Below are 7,891 nucleotides of genomic sequence, written 5' to 3'. Positions count from 1 at the left end.
TGCCCCCTAGGGCCGGAGGCCTCCTTCCCTCCTCCTTCATATACGGGGGCAAGGGGTACCCCAAAGCACATCAGTTGTTCTCTTAGCAGTGTGTGGTGCCCCCTGCATAGTTTAGTCCTCCGGTCATACTGTCGTAGTGCTTAGGTGAAGCCCTGCGCGGATCACATCACCATCACCGTCACTACACCGTCGTGCTGAAGAAACTCTCCCTCGACACTTTGCTGGATCAAGAGTTCGAGGGACGTCATCGTGCTGAACATGTGCAGAACTCGGAAGTGTCGTACGTTCGGTGCTTGATCGGTTGGATCGCAAAGACGTTCGACTACATCAACCACGTTAAGCTAGCGCTTCCTATTTCGGTCTACGAGGATACGTGTATACACTCTCCCCTCTCATTGTTATGCATCTCCTAAATAGATCTTGCGTGATCGTAGGAATTTTTTTGAAATTGCATGCTACATTCCCCAATACTGGAGCACGCCCTTGCCTTGTCGGCGGCGGGGGACTCCATCCACATGTCGTTGTTCGTCCAACCACCGCCGCCGCTGCCGCCCGTCGTCGAGCTGAAGGCCGAGCCGGAGCCGGAGCACGAGCCCATGCCCACGCGAAAGCGGTCGCCACCGCCCCTCACTTGGCCCGAGAAATCCTATTTGTTGACCGGTCAGCTCCATGAGTGGGTGAGCGCGCCTCCCTGCTACTACGCCTCCATGCCGGATGAGGAGGTGGCCCACCTTGAGCGTCGGAAGGCGCATTGGCTCTCCTAGGAGGAGGTTGGCGGCGAGTGAAAGATGCGTCAGGAGCAGTAGATGCGCCGCGACAAGGAGGCACTGCGCCTTGAGGAGGAGGAGGAGCGCACCCGCCTCGCCGCAATGTTGCCGCCGCAGCACACACCGGAGGAGGCTGCCATGGCGTCCTATCAAACCGTGTTTGGTTGGGCTGGGACGCCTCCCGTATTCACCAACGGCGATGATGACGGAAAGGGCAAGGCAGTCTACTAGGACCACGTGCGGGCCCTTGGGGTATTTTAATGTTTAGTTAATGTTTAATGGACTTTGGCCGGCATTGACCGGCCATTTATGTACAATTATGATTTATTAAGTTTGTTTCTACCACTTGGGCAGAATCGGTATGCCTCTCACTGGACGCACCAACCGGCCAAAATAAAAAAATGGACGCGCACGTCCGCTTGGCCGACCCAAACGGACGAAAAGTGGACAAAGCTCACGTTCGTTTAGGTCACCCGGTTGGAGGTTGCTCTGACCTCTTTTTTCTGAATGGGAAGACACATTTTATTGTGTTTGTTCACTTATTTCAGTTCGTATGGAGTTCATAGAAATATCTAAAACATCTCATATTTGTGAACAGAGGGAGTCTTTTGTCTTCTTGTGACACTACTCATGTTAAAAATTGTGCCTTTTTTACTTCTATGTGTATTTCGAATTTGGTGTTGAACTTTTTAGTGGTTGTACACAAACATACTTATCTTATGAACAATCATGATTTTTGGAATTTTTGTAACTTTAAGTTTTGTGACACTGAACTTAAAAAATTTAGGTATCACGGTGCTACCATGATTGTAACATCAGCAACAACCATGAGACCGAGAGCATCTCCAGTCAAACCTTTCAAACCCGCCTCATACACCCGAGCGGGCCGCCCGGTCATTAACCGTCACGATTTTTGACCCAGACGGCCTCTCATACGGCCCTCAAACGCCCGGGCTGACCAGCACCCCCCATATCCAATCTAAATATGGGGTGGATATGGGGGCCCCGGGCACGCCCGCCACGTCGGACTGACGAAGGGGTCTCAGCCAGAAATGCCCTCAAACCCGGCGGTCTGAAGGTCGTCTCCTCCGTCGGGCCGGTGGCGCCGCGTAGTGCATTGCCCGCCTATTTGAGTCGACCGGCAGCACCGAAACCCTACCATCCATCCATATATTTCCTACTCTTGTTCGCCGCCGCCACTTTCCACTTCACCCGTCCGCCTAGTAGCCATGCCCCCACGCCGCCAGGTGAGGAGTGAGCCCTTTCTGACGTCGGAACGCAGTCTCGAGCTCCTTAGCATATCTGGGCTAGGCGCGAAGCCCGGATCATCGTGGGGCTACCTCCGGATGCAGTGGATCCGGAGGAGGAGTTGGAGGAGGAGGATGATGAGCCATAGGAGGAGGATGCGAGGACGCTGGCGACGGGGATCTGCAGGCAGAGCAGTAGGCCATCCTCGATTCCCTCCGGTCGAAGTCGGCTACGGAGGGAAGACACCGTCGCTGGCAGAAGATGGAGGTGCAAGAGGCGCGGAGGAGGTAGAGATGTTCACCTACATGGATGAGGTTGAGTAGGAGGAGGATGAGCCGGAGCCCTCCTATCCGCCCGTCCAGCCGGTGCCCGACACTGTTGTCGTGGACATCTCCGATGATGAAGAGTAGCTAGGGTATTACGTAGGATTCTTTTTACGTGCTTTGTATGGATCTAAGGAATGAAATTTAAGAGAGGAAAATGCAAAGTGGCTAATTTAAAACGTGTCCGGTTAATGCCTGTGGACGCGCTCGTCCGCAGGCGTTTAAGGGACCGAAATTGCAAAGTCCGCTCGTAGATGCTCTGAGAGCACCAGATATTCACCCATGCTACCGATACTACTCCGGTAGTACAAGCACGGCCATTATGGCAAACCAGCGGTACAAGTACTACATTCCAGTCGGAAATGGCGAGACTCGTGCCGCACTGCTGGCACCATCGTGGAAAGTCGTGGGAATGGCCGGTGCTTTTGGTGCGGGCAAGCCTCGTCCGTTTCCTGGTGCTGAATGGATTACACACTTTATCTACTAGCCCCGTGCATTATTGCCCAGTTCTTGCCTTGCTTTCGGTACTCGGTACTCCTCCCTCCTTTCGGTATTTGTTTCAATCAGCGCGTGATTAGTGCAGTACACGGTGCTTTTCCGTTATTGTATACCGGAGTAGTAGCACCGAACATTTAACCTCCGGTCGTTCTGCTCTGGTCAGTCAGCTACAGGAATGCTTTTTTTTTTCGGGTAGCTACAGGAATGCTGACAAGGGTTGCCGCAGGCAGGCAGGCGGGCAGCTGCTTCTTTTTTTTTTCGGGGTTAAAAGGATTGTATTACTCAAGAGCACACGAATTCATCCCTACACAGACTAGGGACATTAGCAGGTCCAAAGCGGAGCCAGACCACAGTACGGTTCTCCGTTTGACCGAAGTTTGCTAACACATGACTAACATTATTTTGCTCTCTAGAGATGTGAGTAACACAACACTCCCTTGTACCCATAAGACTCTTTACTTCTGAGACCACCATCGCATGCTGGGAACGATCCGGTCCTTTTGCCTTGATCATCTGCACGGCCTGCATACTGTCACACTTCAGGATAATCGGCAACTCCGTCCACTGCAAAGCTAGGCCGAGTCCCTCCGTGCACCCGGCCAACTCAGCGTGCAATGGGTCCGGGCATGACCGAAGCGAACGGCATGCAGAGAAAATGATGGCACCGTCGTGCCCGCGCAAGATCATGCCGGCACCGGCGCTTCCATCCTCGTGTGAGAATGACCCATCCACGTTGAGCTTCGCCCAACCTTCCGGAGGCGGGCTCCACTTGCGCTGAGACTTCCAGCTTACGTCCACATTTGATATTGGCTGCTCCGTTTCCTCTAGTTGAATGACCATCTTTCCTTTGTCCCAGTCCCCGGCCGGGTATTGTTGAATCCCCAACAGTGAGTTGACGTAGCTTTGAAGGAACCGTCAGGACACCTCCATGGGTGGCGGTGCCTTGTCATGTTGGATCTCGTTATGCACGTGCCAGCATCTCCACATAAGCATGAGGACTCTGAGGCGGTCACCCTCGTCGCACTCCGCGATGAGATTCAGGAACCACTCCGGTCCTGTATTGCGGATTGATTTAACATCAGGTATCCGCCAAACTTGCGCCATGGCTTGCCACAGATCAACAGCTCTTGGGCACCTGCAAAACACATGAAACGTGTCCTCGCGCTCGAGACCACAGAGAGGGCACACGTCAGTAAGCTCCATCTGGCGTGCAAATTTATTTGCCCAAGTTGCGAGAGCATTCGTAGCCACACGCCAACCAAAAACACGCACCTTTGGAGGAGCAGGGCACCTCCATAAAAATGCCCAGATGGCACGTCGCCCGTCCGGTGCCTTGCTCGAGGCGGGCAGCTGCTTCTGTTGTTAAAAGGAAGGTGGCGGTTGACAGACGCACGCACTCGTTCGGTACGGCAATTTGGCCATACTAGTAAATGTGCACGTGCAACACACGTTATATCCGAGGAATTTTTTTCATTAGGACGCGCATATTCAATCGAAACAAATTAAATCCTCTTTTAAATCTGATCACAACTCACGTGTTGAATTGCAGGAAATTTAGTACACAGTGGGTAATTGAGCATACACAAAAAGTCCAGTCACATATCTCTCGTAATGCTACGCTTTTAGTTCTTCTATCGAAAAAACTACCATATGCCCTAGGATAACCACCATGTGCGCATCCATGTGACAATAGCTTGTACCTTTCACTTGACATGATTCTTAGTTGAGCACCGCTACAGGGACGACGTTTACCAGCCGATCATTGCACGACATGGATATCACACCGTCCATGGGCAAGTATAAAACAGCAGAAACGGCTGGATTTGCCATCGTGCAAGTGTCGTTCACTGTTGTGTCGTGTGTGAAGTACTTCCGTCCTTAGTTGGTTGTGCCTCCTCTATTTCTCTAAAAGATACAAAAAGACAATGTCATGTGTAAAGCTAGAATAATCAGACAATGAAGTTGTGCGAACTAAAAGCTATCTAACTTGATTACAACTCAAAACTACTCCCTCCGTTCCTAAATATAAGTCTTCTTAGAAATTTCAATATGCACTATATACGGATGTATATAGACTTATTTTAGAGTGTAGATTTACTAATTTTGCTTCGTATGTAGTCCATATATGAATCTCTAAAAAGACTTGTATTTAGGAACGGAGGGAGTAAAAATTTGCAGGTTAAGAATGATCCTGATGACATATGATGGCCGCACCTTGAAACTAATTATTTGAATTAGAACATGCATTTGGAAAACAAAGAATTACTACACTGGAACATGCATTTATAAAAATACAATGATGCATCTAAAGAAAGAAATACTACTATACTGGGAATGCACTTGGAAAAATCAGTGCAACTTGCTTATCACGTGTAGAAGATGTGAATTTTAACAAGCAAGATATGAGCAATAGCGTGAGCCTGGTCTTGACAAGTTAGACAAAGCCACATATGCACTCTTCTTTCTTAGTGTCTCATTGTCGCCAACATCTGAATGGTTGCCTTGATACTTTGGCAAAGCCACTGCAATCTATAAAATAAATCCATTGATGGTCACACTAAAAGTTTGCTCTTTATAAGCATTGAGTTTTCGACAGCCTCAAGAATAGAGAACACTACAAAGAGCTATTTTTGTCATGGATAATCAATTAAATAGGCACTAATGAACTGCTGCATGCACACAATCAGTTTCAGTGATTGTACAAAACAAAAACGAAGGTGAACAAACATGTACATGGGCATTTTGAAGGTAAGGGAAGCAATAACATCACTCAGTGCAGACAGTGACTTGTCGATGAACTTTGCCTCCTTATACCTCTCTCCTTCTAATTCAGTTTTGGGAAAGTGGTCACTTCCAGCATGGTCAAACAACCATATGTGGGTTCTACTCCTTTGCCAAGTAAGAAAATGCCCACTCATGATGGTGACCCTAACCAAGATGCAAGTGAAACAGAAGTTCGGATGTCATTATCCCATTGCTAAAATATGCTCATTACTATGTCAAGTATGCTAAATTAAATAGAACTGGTTCAATAACACTTCTTGATTAAATCAACTAACACAGCTATTATCTGGAACAACTTCCATAGTGAACATTTTCACTGTTCCAGTTTGCCCACATTGAAACCGTACATCACTGACCTCACGACTGACAGATTCTTAGCAAATACAACATCTGAATAAAACATATAGAACATAACCAATTAAATTCAACATCATCCAACAATATTAGCATATTTAAAATATATTGAGAAAAGGAATACATATGCTTATTATCGTGTTGAAAGACTGTCCAATTCATGAATTTGATACATCACAACGTTTGGAAGAAAACTTAAATGATTGCCCTATTCATAAATTTTCATGAATGCAGGAGCGGTAAAATTCAATTTGCAAGAAGCTTTTGAAAATGCAGATTGTGATGTTCCACACACCATCTATTGTATTATTTTCTCATCCAAATTTCATACCATGCAATAAATAGGAGATAGAAGAATATAAGGAACATGCTTAGGCCTGCCTCTGTCATTCCCTCTCTGCCATTCCCTTCTGTTGTACTCCTGCTAGTGTTTTGCAACATATAAGAACAATCTGCACGGTGGAAGAACAGAATTACAGACGGGAAATAAAGTTTGATGCAAATATTTTAAAACTGCAAACATTATACAATGCCAAGCTCTCTAATATTTTTTAGGGAAGAAATCACTCTTTTTCGGATGAGTGATGTGAGAGACGCATCAAACAAGGGTTTTACGTCAAATTTGGACTAAAAAGTAAGTTTTTAGATATTTATACTATTATTAAAGAGGGATCTGTGGGGATGATCCGTCGTATTTCCAGCTCTGAAATGCGTCTTCCAAAAAAAATTGCGCGCTAAAATGAGGGCCATTGAATCAGCACTCTCTTGTCTCCCATTCTCCCTTCAAGCCTTGTGTCTTCTCCAGCAGAACCATATGCTGATCTGCATATCTACCACTGCCACATACACATACTAAACATTCAGATTAAGCTCAAGTTCCACTCATCACTCTTTTCGTAAAAGACAAACGATCTGTTGTTCTAGGCTGCTTGCTATAGACAGAGGGGCACTATAAAGCTTTGTTTAGTTTAGGCACTTGCAGATAGCATGTGAATCTAGGAAGTGTCCTTACTTTACACTACACATGTTCTTTTTAGAAAAGACGCTACATTTAGCAAGATGTTAAGTAAGATGAAGATCCACGCCATGGACGGGTAGATTGCTGCACAAAAGCACCCGAGGGGCAACAATGTGTACGAACCTGAAGTCCTGAATAACTCACGAAATTTATTTTGTTACCCTCTAGCGCTTCAGCCCAAGATCAACTCAAGTTTATTGTTCGGATAGTTCAGACAACTGACAAGTTGGTCGCTCTACCGGTGCCCGGCCAACAAGAACCCTACACATTCTAAATGTCATCGCAATCATAATGCCAACACATCTGTTCATAAATTTTGCAGTTCTATGTATAATCTGGACATACCATTTGCAATGGTGCCGAAGCTTTCCTGGCAGATTTGACAATTAGCTTCACCAATCAGGTTCTTCATATAACTGAAGAGAAAAAAAGGCCAGTCACAAACTCACAATGTTGAAAGGATATATAATCATCTAGTAGCAATATCAACCAATTAACAGGACAAAAGAAACGGTAAGCAAACACTACAAAGTGGTCTTGATATATGAATAAAGTTATGTACGTTACAGTAAATTACCATATATGAATAAGATTAGGCGTAAGTAATTGGACACTGCTATGAGATGCTAATATTAAAAACATTAACCATGATATTTACTGGGAATATGGAGTATCACGTTGCTCCTATGCTTCATCTGCTTGCTTCTCAAACAGATTGGAAGAACCAAATCACCTTCATCGGAATGGTACCCAATGGTTGAAACGACATACTTATCAGTGTACAACTTCTGCCTTCAGAGAAAAAATATCGAACACATACCTAGGGCGGCAGGGCTGGCTGGGAGGTGGGACAGATGCGCACTACGGCTAGCCAAGGCGGACACGACGGATGTTGCGCG

This window comes from Triticum dicoccoides, chromosome 5B (genome assembly GCF_002162155.2).
Source record: "Triticum dicoccoides isolate Atlit2015 ecotype Zavitan chromosome 5B, WEW_v2.0, whole genome shotgun sequence".
Taxonomy (NCBI): domain Eukaryota; kingdom Viridiplantae; phylum Streptophyta; class Magnoliopsida; order Poales; family Poaceae; genus Triticum; species Triticum dicoccoides.
The sequence above is the reverse complement of the archived record's forward strand: the minus strand, read 5'-3'. Positions refer to the sequence as shown.